General features: G+C 43.4%; 1 protein-coding gene across 1 annotated transcript in view; it reads right to left on the bottom strand.

The window, feature by feature from the left end:
• Nucleotides 1-5114, bottom strand: part of LOC124619782 (poly [ADP-ribose] polymerase tankyrase-1-like) — an 88593-nt gene extending 83479 nt beyond the window's left edge. Inside the window, exon 1 of the mRNA XM_047146370.1 lies at nt 5022-5114. The gene's annotated coding sequence lies outside the window, so the exon portion shown is untranslated. The remainder of the gene's footprint in view (nt 1-5021) is intronic.
• Nucleotides 5115-16585: the final 11471 nt, after the last annotated feature.

Below are 16585 nucleotides of genomic sequence, written 5' to 3'. Positions count from 1 at the left end.
TGAGTCTGCTTTGTCCTTGATGTGGCCTATCTTGCACATGGACTACTCATGTTTGTATATTTTGCTTATTTTTTTGATAGTTCCACACACCTTCTTCCTGTTTTTTCGATTGATCTGTGTTCAGTTTTTCAAGGCCTATCCACTGTGCCAACTTATAACTAAATCTGAGGGGGGTGCGATGGGGATGTTCCCTTGTTAGTACTTCCGTATCCCCCTTCTTTTCGTACTGATTTATCGAATGTCCTGCACGTGGTACAAAGGTGACAAATTCACATTTCTCCTTGAGTCTTGCTTGTAAACCAGTATACTTCCCTGACATACACTACGTCATCAAAAGTATCCGGACATCCCCAAAAGCGAGCGAGGTGGCGCAGTGGTTAGACACTGGACTCGCATTCGGGAGGACGACGGTTCAATCCCGCGTCCGGCCATCCTGATTCGGGTTTTCCGTGATTTCCCTAGATCGCTCCAGGCAAATGCCGGGATGGTTCCTCTGAAAGTGCACGGCTGACTTCCTTCCTCATTCTTCCCTAATCCGATGAGACCGATGACCACGCTATCTGGTCTCCTTCCCCAAAACAACCAACCAATCAACACCCCCAAAAACATATTTTTTTCATATTAGGTGCACTGTGCTGCCACCTACTGCCTACTGGCCTACTGGCCTATCGGCGACCTCAGTAGTCATTAGACATCGTGACAGAGCAGAATAGGGCGCTCCGCGGAACTCACGGACTTCGAACGTGGTCAGGTTACTGGTGTCACTTGTGGCATACGTCTGTACGCGAGATTTCCACACTTCTAAACATCCCTAGGTCCAAGGTTTTCTACGTGATAGTGAAGTAGAAACGTGAAGGGAAACATACAGCACAAAAGCGTAAAGACCGACCTCGTCTGTTGACTGACAGAGACCGCCGGCAGTTGAAGTGGGTCGCAATGAGAAGTAGGCAGACATTTATTCAGACCACCACACAGGAATTCCAAACTGCATCAGAATCCACTGCAAATACTATGACAGTTAGGCGGGAGGCGAGAAAACTTGCATTTCATGGTCGGGCGTCTGCTCATAAACCACACATCAGGCCGGTAAAATACCAAACGACGCCTCGCTTGGTGTGAGGAAACATGGGACGATTAAACAGTGGAAAAACGTTGTGTTGAGTGATGAACCACGGTACACAAAGTGGTCCTATGGCAGTGTGTGGGTGAGGCGAACGCCCCGTGCCAGCGTGTCTAGTGCCAACAGTAGCCGGCCGCTGTGGCCGAACGGTTCTAGGCGCTTTAGTCCGGAACCACGCCGCTGCTACGGTCGCAGGTTCGAATCCTGCCTCGGTTATGGATGTGTGTGATGCCGTTAGCTTAGTTATGTTAACGTAGTTCTAAATCTAGGGGACTGATGACCTCAGATGTTAAGTCCCATAGTGCTTAGAGCCATTTGAACCATCTGAGCCAACAGTAAAATTCGGAGGTGGTGGTGTTATGGTGTGGTCGTGTTTTTCAAAAAATTGTTCAAATGGCTCTAAGCACTTTCGGACTTAACATCTGAGATCATCAGTCCCCTAGACTTAGAACTACTTAAACCTAACTAACCTAAGGACATCACACATCCATGCGCGAGGCAGGATTCGAACCTGCGACCGTAGCAGCAGCGCGGTTCCGGACTGAAGCGCCTAGAACCGCTCAGCCACACCGGCCGGCTCGTGTTTTTCATGGAGAGGGCTTGCACCCCTTCTTGTTTTGCGTGGCACTAACACAACAAGCCTACATGGATGTTTTAAGCACCTTCTTGCTTCCCACTGTTGAAGAGCAATTCGGGGATGGCACTTCCATCTTTCAACACGATCGAGCACCTTTTCATAATGCACGGCCTTTGACGGAGTGGTTACACGACAATAACTTCCCTCTAATGGACTGGCCTGCACAGAGTCCTGACCTGAATTTTTGCACAACACCTCTGGGATGTTTTGGAACGCCGACTTCGTGCCAGGCCTCACCGACTGGCGTCGATACCTCTCCTCAGCGCAGCATTCCGTGAAGAATGGGCTACCATTCCCCTAGAAACCTTCCAGCACCTGCTTGACCGTATGCCTGCGAGAGTGAAAGCTGCCATCAAGGCTAAGGGTGGGGCGACACCATACTGAATTCCAGCATTACCGATGGACGGAGCCAACAACTTCTAAGTCATTTTCAGCCAGGTGTCCGGATACTTTTGATCACATAATGTATTTAAATCTTTGATGTAGCTTAGTCCTCTGCAGTTTTTATGGGAATATCGCGATTCTCTAAAAAATTCAAGATGATTTCTGGTAAATACTCAGATTTATGGTCTTTAATAGGTACAAATTTCAGGAACTTTTCAACAGAAACACTGTCTTTCACGTATCGAATTATAAAAGTTAGCTGGTCAATATTAGACAGAACTGCCCTATTGTAAACGCCAATGGAAAATTATTTTGCTAATTTAAATTTATTTATAATTTTTGAGACCTGTTTTCCCATTATGTCAATAAACTCATTACAGATATTCGAGCCGCGCGGGATTAGCCGAGCGGTCTTAGGCACTACAGTCATGGACTGTGCGACTGGTCCCGGCGGAGGTTTGAGTCCTCCCTCTGGCATGTGTGTGTGTGTTTGTCCTTAGGATAATTTAGGTCAAGTAGTGTGTAAGCTTAGGGACTGATGACCTTAGCAGTTAAGTCCCATAAGATTTCACACACGGATGAACATTTGAACAGATATTCGCTGATAAATAAGAAGTGTAATTTTTTCTGGTTCAAATGGCTCTGAGCACTATGGGACTTAACTTCTGAGGTCATCAGTGCCCTAGAACTTAGAACTACTTAAACCTAACTAACCTAAGGACACCACACACATCTATGCCCGAGGGAGGATTCGAACCTGCGACTGTAGCGGTCGCGCAGTTCCAGACTGTAGCGCCTAGAACCGCTCGGCCACTCTGGCCGGCATTTTTTTCCGGGATTCTCAAATCTTTGTAAGCAATCTGCAAGAAATGGATCGAATTCACTCGATAACTCCACACATCCCAAATAACTTCCATTCTTGGGAGATCCAAGGATTTCATTGCCACAGCGAAATGGAAGCCCTCTCGATGCCAAAAATTTTACAACTGCTACAATACGTTTAAGTACATTTCTCCAGTAATCCACTTATTTTGATGTTGAGATAATAAGTCTATATCTATTCTACGCTTTACATTGTGCCAGGTAAGTCACCATAGATTGCCTATGTGCTGCGCTATTTTCATGTGTTAAAATTATGTGAGTAATTTGCCTCCAATCATTACATCTCGGAGAGCACAGATTTACATCAGAAGGGTTAAATAAGCAGCATGAAAAACAAAATACAGAGTTTTGGAAGGCAAACACAACAACAATTTTCTTTCGACGCTTCCATTGTTCTGTAATTTGCGTAGAAATAATGCTTTGTTTAAATACCTAGTTACTGATTTATTACCATCTTTGTAAATTCTGAATGTCCCGAAAAAGTCAGAATCGTTATTTTGAAAATATACAGGTCCCTTACAAATCAAAATTTCTCGATTTGTTTCTGTAAAATTTTCATGAAAATTATCAGCAGGATCGAGTGATATTTCTTCTGGGTTCGAAAATTGTTGTTCAACTAACACTGTTAAGTCACGAAAGTTGTTGCACTTTTATCATAGGGACGATAGCTTTCTGATTCAGTCCCTTTTCCTAAATTGGTAGAATTCTGAAATTAGTGTAGAACATGAACATCCAGAAATTCCTGCAATTTGTGATCGACACGACTCATCATGTGGACGATTTATTTGACTGCTACTTACAAAAGTTGCTCTACTAGTAATAGTAAAATACGCTGTTAATTTTGGTAACTTTTCAATTACTTCCTTCTTATGTACAGCTTTTTTTCCTTCTTGCACATCCACTAGAATATGACCGTTCCGACATTTTATATTACAATTCAGTATTCATTTTTACACCGAAAACAGTCGCTATCACAAAACAAAGCAGGCAAACGACGATTTAATCAAAGAATACCTCGGGGCACAGTCAGTAACAACTGCAAACAAAACAAACTTCACACCACCGCACACAGACACAGGGGAATTCCTGATCGTGGAGTCGGTTTATTTTAAGTCGATCAGTCACGTTTAATTTTACGTCGCTATTCGTTCTGTGCAGAACTGTGCACTGCGCAAAGCCAATAAGCAAGTAGGTTCGTAGTCAGTCATTATCGTTCGAATTTTTCGGTAGTAAATACCGGTTATTGTTTGGTGATCTGACAGGAACTAGGGGGTCCCTATCGAACACAGGGCCCTGGCCACGTGCCCAGAGTGCTGAGTGGGAAAGAGGGGCCTCCTCCTTACAGTATCAGGAGGAACAAGTTGAGCTCACGCCGTTTTGGACTGAATCTTTATGGAGCTGGTGGATCTCGTGAAGTTGAGTGCTGCTAAAATATGCCGAACTGACGCAATGGTGGGTTTACGATTTGTCAGAAAAGCGTCTCATTCTGTGCAATCGCGTGTGATAAGTATAAGAGTCTGTGGTAAGTTTTGACAAACGAATTATTCCGTTCAGCAGATATTCAAGTTTTGTCTTGACATCACGCCTACTGAAAATAGAAGGAAAACGTTTCGTTCTACTGCAGAATATATATTTTGTTCCTTTATCTTGCAGCGTTATTCCTGAGTAACAAGGACGGGGGGCTTTTTCTGTACCACATATTTACGTGTACAGTACTATAACTACGTCGTTCAGTACGTTTTACGAAAATGATGTGCCGCTTACGGCATCTTATTCGCAGCCGTGCAGTACTTTTCATAGCTGTGCATACAATCTGTGAAGCGGCAGAATTTACAGGAATAGCGATAGGTTTGCTAATTTTAATGTGAGGGCATAATAACCGAAAATCTTTATCTACATTAGGCTCGGTGGTGAAATAACTGAGAACGTGAAACAACCATCGCTACGCTGTAAAATAAATTGAAAACTTGCGCACGAATTAAAAGAAATCGTCCTTACCTTACTAATGATGTGAGCGTGTCAAAAAAAAAAAGTATCCGCGCAGCACGCAGCAGCAGCAGGAATTGTCGGTTCACCTCCTCACTACGCAACTCTCTCGCACGAAATGCGATGCAGCGCGCAAGCGTCTGGAGATTGCCGCACCGTCAGTACCGCCAACGGCTCAAACGACAGCGGTACCAACTGCATTCCGCCGCAGAAGAACATACAGCGTGATGTAGTCTCGCTAATCAAGAACCTGCTGCATCAGCTATTAAGGAAAATAAGTTTGTTCCCACCAAATGTGTGCGCTGTGGTAGCGAGGTCTGGGATGGTCAGATTAACAAATACGTAGCGCCATCAGAAACTGAATCGCGGAAAATGTAATCGAAATGTACCATTCCAAAGAGACGAAAACTTCGCTACCAGTTTTTCCTGCACTTTAACGTACTAATACACGGCGTTCTGAACAACCAACTGCCGCGACACGTTTATGAGCGACGACACTGATCAGTTCCATAAACATCGCACGTGTTTGAATGTCCGCATTTGTGTGTATGTGTGTGTGTGTGTGTGTGTGTGTGTGTAAAAGAGACAGAGACAGAGAGAAAAGCACATATCCGTGTGCAGAGATAGCGCACACAGTTGTTTTGCGGTGTCTCTCACGGTATGCTATGTTACTTTTCGAGATGACTTATTTTATGCTGGTCTTTATCAACTATCTGTCCTATGATTGGATGGTGGACAGCAGACTCGGTATCTGATTTCATCGTTGTGATAGTAATGTGCCATTGGGCCTTTGTGTTTCACCTTGCTTGGAACGAAATGATATGGTTTCTATTGGCCGGTGCATTAAACATTATTAAGCAACGGTCGTGCTTTGCACTTTTTCATTAAAAAAAGACGAAAAGTATACTTCGGTGTATAAATATGAAATTCAGTCCGTATCACTACTAAAAAATGGTTTGTTTTTTTTTGCTAATGTTTTTGCTGCTGTATCTATGCAGACTTTGTCTTAGACATTCCACACTATTAGACTGTATTAGACCTAGTTTTAAATTCGTTGTCTATAAAAAATAAATTTTTCCTTGTTTCAAACCGTAGCCACCTTTTTCAACAGAATTATAACAGTATATACAAACAATAGTGTCCTGGTACCTTACTAGAGAAAGTATCGTGAGTACGACTGAATGTCTGACTAAGAAGTACGCTAAAGACTTTCGGTATAATCAGTAGTGCAGTTAATAAGTATCCAGTTATTCCACTGTCTTCTAGAGCATCCTGTCTACTCAGAAAGAGGAAATATCCGTGAAGCAAGCATTCGTATATTCTGAACACAATTTTTGTGTGCAACGTAACACCGCCTCCAAAGTCACGTGACTTTGTAACGGCGTCAGGATTACCAGTAAGCGTTCTGCAGGCGTAGAATATCGTTGCGGCCCCAGTACAGACACGTCCCGTTCAAAAGTACTGCGAATTTTATACACTAATTTCATAGGCACTATAATTACTTGCAGTCGGCATGCGGAGTGAACTAGACGTAAATCCTGGAACAGACAAATGCGAGAGCATTTCACTCGATAGCAGCAAACTTCGCAGCTCGGATTTCGCTAATTTCATTTCTGTTCCAGGAAAAGAAGGGACAGCCACCGCGATATTTTTACAGGTCTCCCACTGCACCTGGTCGTATTGGTGAGTCTCTATTCTAATAGCTTACGCCGTGGTGGCATTCGAAAGGACTCCCTGGTACCCCAAAGTAAAACCATCGAAAAGGACGTCCAACTAGAGGTTAGTCGCGCTCTGATATTTTTATTGGTGAAATTATTCCATTTTTTATTTTCTCGTATCACACGTTTAATCTTCGTTTGTCCTTAGAGAAACTACTCTATTAATCGCACATACTCTTTTCGACGTCGTAGGTACCAGCATCACAGTTTCCTATTATGGCGACTTCAAAATAAGCTCGGTGACCTGTATAACGCGGAGGTGATGACTCACGGCCCTAAAAAGGTTCCATTAGGGCGCTCCTCGACTGACCCTGATATCTGTCGATTCCGTACCATCCAGAACATCGGGCAGAGCCAGCCACACCTGCTGCCGACTCGTGGCTGCACAGCAGTCCCGCCGAGCCCGCATTCTGCTCGCCGAACGCGACTGCGGGACAGTGGGGTGCCGTCTTGAAAACGTGAATCCCCCCCACGTTTTTTCCATCTCCCTGGTGCTCTGGGTTGGTCCAGCTACCTACGGTAAACTGCTGCTGTCAGCGGAGCAAATTCCTTTGGTGACTCTCCGTAGTATTTTACAGCAATCTCATCCGCTCCAAATGCCTTTCTCTGCTGAACACTCTTCATTCTTCTTGCATTCCACGATCGAATCTTTGGGTAACACTAAGAAGTCTTTGAATTTTTAGTCAGATCGGTTGGCGATATTCGTCGAATGCTTCTCGCATTGCACTCCTTAAGCTCATTTTGGGTTGGATCAGCATTTCTTTGTCACCCAGATCTATACTTCGTTAACCATTATTTACCATTGCCCTTTTTTTGGAACGCAAAAATTTCGTTTCTACATAAGCAACGAAACTGTTGACTTTGATTGTTGTATCTAAATGTTGAAATGACTGCTATAATACCTGAAAACTGAAAAGAAATAATTTTTGCCTAACTGGCTTGTTTCAGGAAAGGAATCAATTTGCCCATTTTTTGTCTACGCACTTAGCTGCACTGCATGCCTTCTGGTAGTTTCTGTACAGAAATGAATTCTGATTTAGTTGTGTCGGTGTGTTGTTACGACCTTGCGGATGTCCATGTAACTTTCGGTGCATTTTAAACCTACTTAAGTAACAGTAATATCAATTTAGTTTCTGTGTCCCAGTAATGGGAAATGCAACGTTACATTGTTACTACTTTGTTCATGTGCCTTATTACTGTATCAACGTCTTGTACTCAAAAATTACTATTTACGATGTCGATATCTGCTTTATATACATTGTATGAGATTTTCTCCAGGGTTGGATGGTAGAGTCAAATTATCCCTTTCACATTTTGCGACTCCAATAGGATAATAAACTTGCTATGTGGACTTACAGTTGAAGGGGTTCTAGCAGAACTAAAGAGCTATGGAGTGAGTAAAGATGACCTGATAACGTAGAACTGGTGATTATTTCACTCAGTGCAGTTGAAATATCAGATGAAGGAGACGCTGAAGAAATGCACTGAACGATGAACGTGCTGTACAAGATGTAGCAGGTGCTTCAGAATTGGTAATCAACAGGGACGAGGATTCTGTGACTGCATGTTTGACAAAGAAAACGAGATTGTCGTAGTGAAATGGAGGATCAATTAACTAGTATGCGTAGCCACAAATTACAGCTCTGTTATCTCTTGAGCTCTGCTAAAAGATACTCATGGACAAAGAAAAACGAAATATCTATTGCAACACCACATCCTACTGAAGAATACAACGCCCTTATAAATGCTGTTGATCAACTGGACAAGCAGATATCACCTTGTAGGGCGAAGATAAGATCAAAGAAGTGGTGGCCATTCTTCACCCATTTGATTGACATATGCATGGCAAACACATGGTGCATGTACCACATTGCTAACCCAAACCATCATAATGATGATTTACCTTTCAAATAAATCAGTATCAACACCGAAACGCAGAGGACCACAAGGAAGCAAACTTATGGTGGGACGCAGGGGCACAGCTAGATGCACTTTATTGTGCGAAGCAAAACACAGAGGAGAAGTAAATGCTTCAAGGAGAAAACAACAAAAATGTATAATAGATGCAATGCTGGTGTGTAAGACAAGTATTTTGTGTTATTTCATATCGAAAAGACACTCAGCAATGTTACAAACAGTTTTATAATTTTGTTCACGATGTTCCTTATAGTTTTCTCAATTGACAATTATAATGTGAATTTTGATAGCTAATTCTGCCAACGTCCAAAAAATTTCATGTCAACATATACAGAGAAAACTTCATAGGTCTCGAAAAATGTAAAATGTGTACCAGTGTTGGTTTTCATGGACCTTGCCGTTCGTGTGGAGGCCTGTGTGTCTTAGCGATACAGGTAGCCGTACCGCACGGCAACCACAACGTAGAAGTATCTGTTGAGGGGGCAGGCAAAAGTGTGGTTCCTGAAGAGGGGCAGGAGCATTTTCAGTAATCGCAGAGGCAACAGTCTGGATGATTGACTGATCTGGCCTTGTAACATTAACCAAAACGGCCTTGCTGTGCTAGTACTGCGAATGGCTGAAAGGAAGGGGAATCTACAAACGTATATGCATCTCTACTGTATAGTTCATGGATGAAAGCGTCCTCTCGGGTAAAATATTCCAGTGGTGATATAGTCTCCCATTCGGATCTCCTAGCAGGGACTACTCAAGAGGATGTCGTCATCAGGGGAAAGAAAACTGGCATTCTACGTATCAGAGTTTGGAATGTTAGATTCATTAATGTAACAGGCAGGTTAGAACATTTAAACAGGGAAATGGATAGACTGAAAATAGATTTAGTGGGAATTAGTGAAGTCCAGTGGCAGGAGGAATAAGACTTCTCTTCAGGTGAATACAGGGTTATAAATACAAAATCAAATAGGGATTATGCAGGAGCAGGTTTAATAATAAATAAGAAAATAGGAATGCGGGTAAGCTACTACGAACAGCATAGTGAACGCTTTATTGTAGGCATGATAGACAAGAAGCCCATACCTACCACACGATTACAAGTTTACATGCCAACTAGCTCCGCAGATGATGAGGAGATTGCAGATATGTACGATAAGATAAATGATATTATTCAGATAGTTAAGGGAGACGAAAATTTAATTGTAATGGAGAACTGGAATTCAATAGCGGGGAAAGGAAGACAAAGCAAACCAGTATATGAATATGGACTGGAGGAAAGGAATGAAAGAGGAAGCCACCTGGTACAATTTTGCACAGAACATAATTTAGTCATCGCTAGCACTTGGTTTGAGAAACATAAAAGAAGGTTGCATATTCGAAAGAGACCTGTAGGCACCGGAGGGTTTCAGACTGAATATACACTGAAGAGCCAAAGAAACTGGGACGCCTACCTAACATCGTGTAGGGCCCCTGGGAGCACACAGAAGTGCCGCAACATGGCGTGGCATGGACTCCACTAATGTCTGAAGTAGTGCTGGAGGGAATTGACACCATGAATCCTCCAGGGCTTTCCATAAATCCGTAAGAGTACGAGGGGGTACCGATCTCTTCTGAACAGCACGTTGCAAGGCATCCCAGATATGCTCAATAATGTTCATGTCTGGGGAGTCTGATGGCCAGCGGAAGTGTTTAAACTCAGAATAGTGTTCCTGGAGCCTCTCTGTAGCAATTCTGGACATGTAGGGTATCGCATGGTTCTGCTGAAATTGCCAAAGTCCGTCGGAATGCCCATTGGACATTAATGGATGCCGGTGATTACATCTACATCTACATCTATACTCCGCGAGCCACCTTACGGTGTGTGGCGGAGGGCACTTATTGTACCACTATCTGATCCCCCCTTCCCTGTTCCATTCACGAATTGTGCGTGGGAAGAACGACTGCTTGTAAGTCTCCGTATTTGCTCTAATTTCTCGGATCTTTTCGTTGTGATCATTACGCGAGATATATGTGGGCGGTAGTAATATGTTGCCCATCTCTTCCCGGAATGTGCTCTCTCGTAATTTCGATAATAAACCTCTCCGTATTGCGTAACGCCTTTCTTGAAGTGTCCGCCACTGGAGCTTGTTCAGCATCTCCGTAACGCTCTCGCGCTGACTAAATGTCCCCATGACGAATCGCGCTGCTTTTCGCTGGATCATGTCTATCTCTTCTATTAATCCAACCTGGTAAGGGTCCCATACTGATGAGCAATACTCAAGAATCGGACGAACAAGCGTTTTGTAAGCTACTTCTTTCGTCGATGAGTCACATTTTCTTAGAATTCTTCCTATGAATCTCAACCTGGCGCCTGCTTTTCCCACTATTTGTTTTATGTGATCATTCCACTTCAGATCGCTCCGGATAGTAACTCCTAAGTATTTTACGGTCGTTACCGCTTCCAATGATTTACCACCTATGGCATAATCGTACTGGAATATGCTTACGTAAGCGTCACCTGTCAAGAGTCGTATCTAGACATATCAGGGGTCCCATATCTCTCCAACTGCACACGACCCACACCATTACAGAGCCTCCAACCGTGCTTCAACAGCCCCTACTGACACGCAGGGTCCGTGAGTTGTTTTCATACCCGTACACGTCCATCCGCTCGATACAATTTGAAACGTGTCTCGTCCGACAAGGCAACATGTTTCCAGTCATCAACAGTCCAACGTCGGTGTTGACGAGCCCAGGCGAGGCGTAAAGCTTTGTATCGTGCAGTCATCGAGGGTACACGCGTTGGCCTTCGGCTCCAAAAGTCCATATCGATGATGTTTCGTAAAATGGTTCGCACGCTGACAGTTGTTGATGGCTCAGCACTGAAATCTGCAGCAGTTTATGGAAGGGTTGCACTTGTGTCACGTTGAACGACTCTCTTCAGTCGTCGTTGGTCCCGTTTCCGCAGAATCTTTTTCCGGCCGCAGCGATGTTGGAGATCTGGTGTTTTGCCGGATTCCTGATATTCACGATACAGTCATGAAATGGTGGTATGGGAAATCCCCACTTCCTCGCTACCTTGAAGATGTGTCCCATCGCTCGTGCGCCTACTATAACACCAAATTCAAACTCACTTAAATCTTGATAACCTGCCATTGCAGCAGCAGTAACCGATCTAACAACTGCGCTAGACACTTTTCTTACGTAGGCGTTGTCCAACGCTGCGCCGTATTCTGTCTGTTTACGTATCTCTGTACTTGAATACGCACGTCTACACCAGTTTCTTTGGTGCTTCAGTGTGTAATGGTAAGGCAGAGATTTAGGAACGAGGTTTTAAACAGTAAGACATCTCCAGGGGCAGATGTGGACTCCGCCCACAATTTATTGGTTATGAACCGCAGATTAAAACTGAAGAAACTGCAAAAAGGCAAGAATTTAAGAAGATGGGATCTGGATAAAATGAAAGATCCAGAGGTTGTAGAGGGTTTCAGAGGGAGCATTATGGAACGACTCACAAGAACAGCGGAAAGGAATACAATAGAAGAAGAATGTGTAGCTTTGAGAGAAAAAATAGTGAAGGCAGCAGAGGATCAAGTAAGAAAAAGGCAAGGCATAGTAAGAATCTTTGAATAACGCAAGAGATACTGGATTTGACTGATGAAAGGAGAAAATTTAAAACTGCCGGAATTGAAGCAGGCGAAAGGGAATACAAACGTTTACAAATGACATTGACAGGAAGTGCAACATTGTTAAGCAGTAATGGCTAGAGGAAAAATGTAAGGATTTAAAAGCATTTCACTAGGGGACAGATTGATATCGCCTACAGGACAATTAAAGAGACCTTTGGGGAAAAGAGCAGCAGCTGTATGAATATCAAGAGTCATAAGCAAAGAAGGGAAAGCTGAAAGGTAGAAGGAGTATATAGAGGGTCTATACAAGGCAGATAAACTTGAAAACAAGATCATAGAAATGGAAATGTACTTAGATGATGATGAAATATGCCGTATTATACTGCGAGAAGAATTTGACAAAGCTCTGAAAGATCTAAATCGAAAGGCCCCGGGAGTAGACGGTAGTCCATCAGAACTAGTGATAGCCTTTGGAGAGCCGGCCATGACAAAAATTCTTCCATCTGGAGTGCAAGATGTATGACACAGGTGAAATACTCTCAGATTTCAAGAAGAATGCAGTAATTCCAATTCCAAAGAAAGCAAATCACCGAACATTCAGTTTAATAAGTCACGGCTGCAAAATACTAACACGAATTCTTTACAGAAGAATGGAAAAATTGGTAGAAGCAGCCCTCGGAGAAGATCAGTTTGAATTCTGAAGAAATGTAGGAAAACGCGAGGCTATACTAACCCTACGACTGCTCGCAGAAGAAACGTTAAGAAAAGACAAACCTACATTTATAACATTTGTGGACTTAGACAATGTTGACTGGAATACTGTCTTTGAAATTATGAAGATAGCTGGGTTAAAATACAGGGAGCGAAACGCTTTTTAACAACTCGTAGAGAAAACAGACGGCAGTGATGAGAATCACGGGGCATGAAAGGGAAGCAGTGGCTAAGGAGGGAGCGAAATAGGTTTGCAGCCTATCGCCGATGTTATTCAGTATGTACACTGAACAAGAAGGAAGGGAAACCAAAGAAAACTTTCGAGTAGGAATTTAAATTCAGGGAGAAGATATACAAACTTTGAGGTTTTCCGATGACATTGTAATTCCGTCACAGACAGCAAATGACTTGGAAGAGCAGCTGAACAGAATGGACAGTGTCGTGAGAGGAAGATATAAAATGAAGATCGACAAAAGCAAAACAAGTATAATTGAATATAGTCGAATTAAATCAGGTGATGCTAAGGGAATTAGATTAGAAAATGAGACACTTAAAATAGTAAATGCAGTTTGCTATCCGGGCTGCAAAATAAATGATGATCGCCGATGTGGAGTGGATATAAAAAAAGACTGGCAATGGCAAGGAAAGCATTTCTGCAGGAGAGAAATTTATTAGAGTCGAATATAGATTGAAGTGCTAGAATGTCTTTTCCGAAGATACACCATGTGATCAAAAGTATCTGGACACCCCCAAAACATACGTTATTCATATTAGATGCATTGTGCTGCCACCGCCTGCCAGGTACTCCATATCATCGACCTCACATCGTGAGAGAGCAGAATGGGGCGCTCCGAGGAACTCATGGACTTCGAACGTGGTCAGGTGATTGAGTGTCACTTGTGTCATACGTCTGTATGCAACACTCCTGAACATCCTTGGGTCCACTGTTTCCGATGTGATAGTGAAGTGGCAACGTAAAGGCACACGTACAGCACAAAAGCGTACGGGCCGACCTCGTCTGTTGACTGACAGAGACCGACGACAGTTGAAGAGGGTCGTAATGTGCAATAGGCAGACATCTATCCAGACCATCACACAGAATTTCCCATCTGCATCAGGATCCACTGCAAGTAGTATGACTGTTAAGCGGGAGGTGAGAGAACTTGGATTTCATGGTCGAGTGGCTACTCATAAGCCACAAATCACGCCGGTGTGTAGTGATGAATCACGTTACACAATGTGGCGATCCGATGGCAGGGTGTGGGTATGGCTAATGAACGTCACTTGCCAGCGTGTGTAGTGCCAACAGTAATATTCGGTGGCGGTGGTGTTATGGTATGGTCGTGTTTTTCATGGAGGGGGCTTGCACCCCTTGTTGTTTTGCGTGACAGTATGACAGCACAGGCTTAATTTGATGTTTTAAGCACCTTCTTCATTCCCACTGTTGAAGAGCAATTCGGGGATGACGATTGCGTCTTTCAACACGACCGAGCACCTGTTCATAATGCACGGCCTGTGGCGCAGTGGTTACAGGACAATAACATCCCGATAATGGACTGGCCTGCACAGGGTCCTGACCTGAATCCTATAGAACACCTTTGGGATGTTTTGGATCGCCGACTTCGTGCCAGGCCTCACCGACCGGCATCGATACCTCTCCTGAGTGCAGCACTCCGTGAAAATGGGCTGCCATTCCCCAAGAAAACTTCCAGCACCTGACTGCACGTATGCCTGCGAGTGCGAGAGTGAAGCTGTCATCAAAGCTAAGGGTGGGCCAACACCATATTGAATTCCAGCATTACCGATGGAGGGTGCCACGGACTTGTAAGTCATTTCCAGCCAGGTGTCCGGATACTTTCGATCACATAGTGTATTTATCTCGCATATAGCCATACACGGAGGTGAAACACGGGTGATAAACAGTTTAGATAAAAAGAGAATAGAAGCTTTCAACATGTGGTGCTGCAGAAGAATGCTTAAGTTTAGTTGGGTCGATGACGTAACTAACGAGGAGGCACTGGATAAAACTGGGGAGACAAGGAATTTGCGGCACAACTTGATCAAAAGAAGGGACCGGTTGTTAGGACACACTTTGAAGCATCAAGCAATCACCAGTTTAGTTCTGGAGGGAAGTGTGGGTGGTAAAAATCGTAGAGGGAGACCAAATGATGAATATTGTAAACAGATTCAGAAAGGTGTAGATTGCAGTAGTTATTCTGAGATGAAGAGGCTCCAACAAGATGGAGTAGCATGAAGAGCTGTAAGAAACCAGCCTTCAGACTGAAGACCGTAACAACACAGTTCAGCCGTTAAGTGACGAATTTGCTCTGTTTCTGTAGTTTCATACAGTTTTGCATTAGAGAATTTTCAGGTTTTCCTTTTTTTTTTTTCTTCAAACTAAATATTTCGCTTAAGAGTGAAGAAATCTACTACTGTGATGTCAGCCCAGCTTATTGTCAGTAACTAATGCTTAGAGAAGTAACGTTTTTATATACCGCCATCACATTTTGCACCACTGTGTCTCAAGAAGTCGTACAGAAAAGTGGAAGTTTTTGATAGATTTTCTTCTTTGCACATGGATGTTATTAAAAAATCCTCAAATTACATTACAAGAGCTTCCGTACTATAGAAGCAGTAATAGGAGTGGTCGTTCTCCATCAGCCACTCACAGCACAGATAACAGTCACGTATTACAAACTGTAAAAAATAACTAGCATAAAAATTAATGGTTAGTGCAGTTACTGTGGGAGGCTTGTGCACACCACAAATAACAGCCACGTATTACAGATGGTAAAAAATAACTAGCATAAAAATTAATGGTTAGTGCAATTACTGTGGGAGGCTTGTGCAAGCATTTGTCAGTGATTTCACTTGACTTTTATTCGGTCCTGTTGTATTACATTATGCACGAAGGCTGTGCTACAATGCAGATAGATTCAAAGAATGCAATATCTCATGGAGGAGAGAAGCAAAGCTACAGTACTGTGAGACAGCTTCCACAGCGTGTCTACCGTGAATAGTTAATACGGGAATAATGTTTTCGTTTATTTAACCACTCTTTTCTCCGCGTATCACGTTTTCTCTTTTGTTTTTTGTTTTTTCTTAACATGAGCCAAATGGCTACCAAAGCCACCGCATCGTTGGCTGAGTTCGACATTTTCTGATCCGAACTGATGCTTGTACAAGCGTCCTTCAACCGTGTAGAGACGCGAGGATTTTGTGCTTGCTTGATCAAACATGCTTGCGCAAGCATGCTTGTCAAGCTTGTCGTCACTGCGGGAGATAGAGCTCCTATATAACAGGCTGAATCGTCCGTCATGTTTTCCCCAGAACTCCTTTGTCCGGAACATGTCAACGTTATCCGAGAGCCAGTTTCGGACTAGATGGCTCGTATCAGCCGGTGCACCGTCCTGCTGAAAGACGTGTTGGCTGCCGGGGGCCACAGTTATCATCCACTGTTTCACGACATTCGACAAAACTTGCAGATAAACTTCTTTTGTGACGGTTTTTCCCTTTTCTAATAATTACGGCTCCATGATATCACCATCACTGGACACCGCCTAAGACGTGAACCCCAAACTTCTCCGAGGCATTATACTTGGTCATACTATCGTAAGCAGTTGATCTAAGG

Source organism: Schistocerca americana, chromosome 6 (genome assembly GCF_021461395.2).
Source record: "Schistocerca americana isolate TAMUIC-IGC-003095 chromosome 6, iqSchAmer2.1, whole genome shotgun sequence".
NCBI lineage: Eukaryota > Metazoa > Arthropoda > Insecta > Orthoptera > Acrididae > Schistocerca > Schistocerca americana.
The sequence above is the reverse complement of the archived record's forward strand: the minus strand, read 5'-3'. Positions and strand labels throughout refer to the sequence as shown.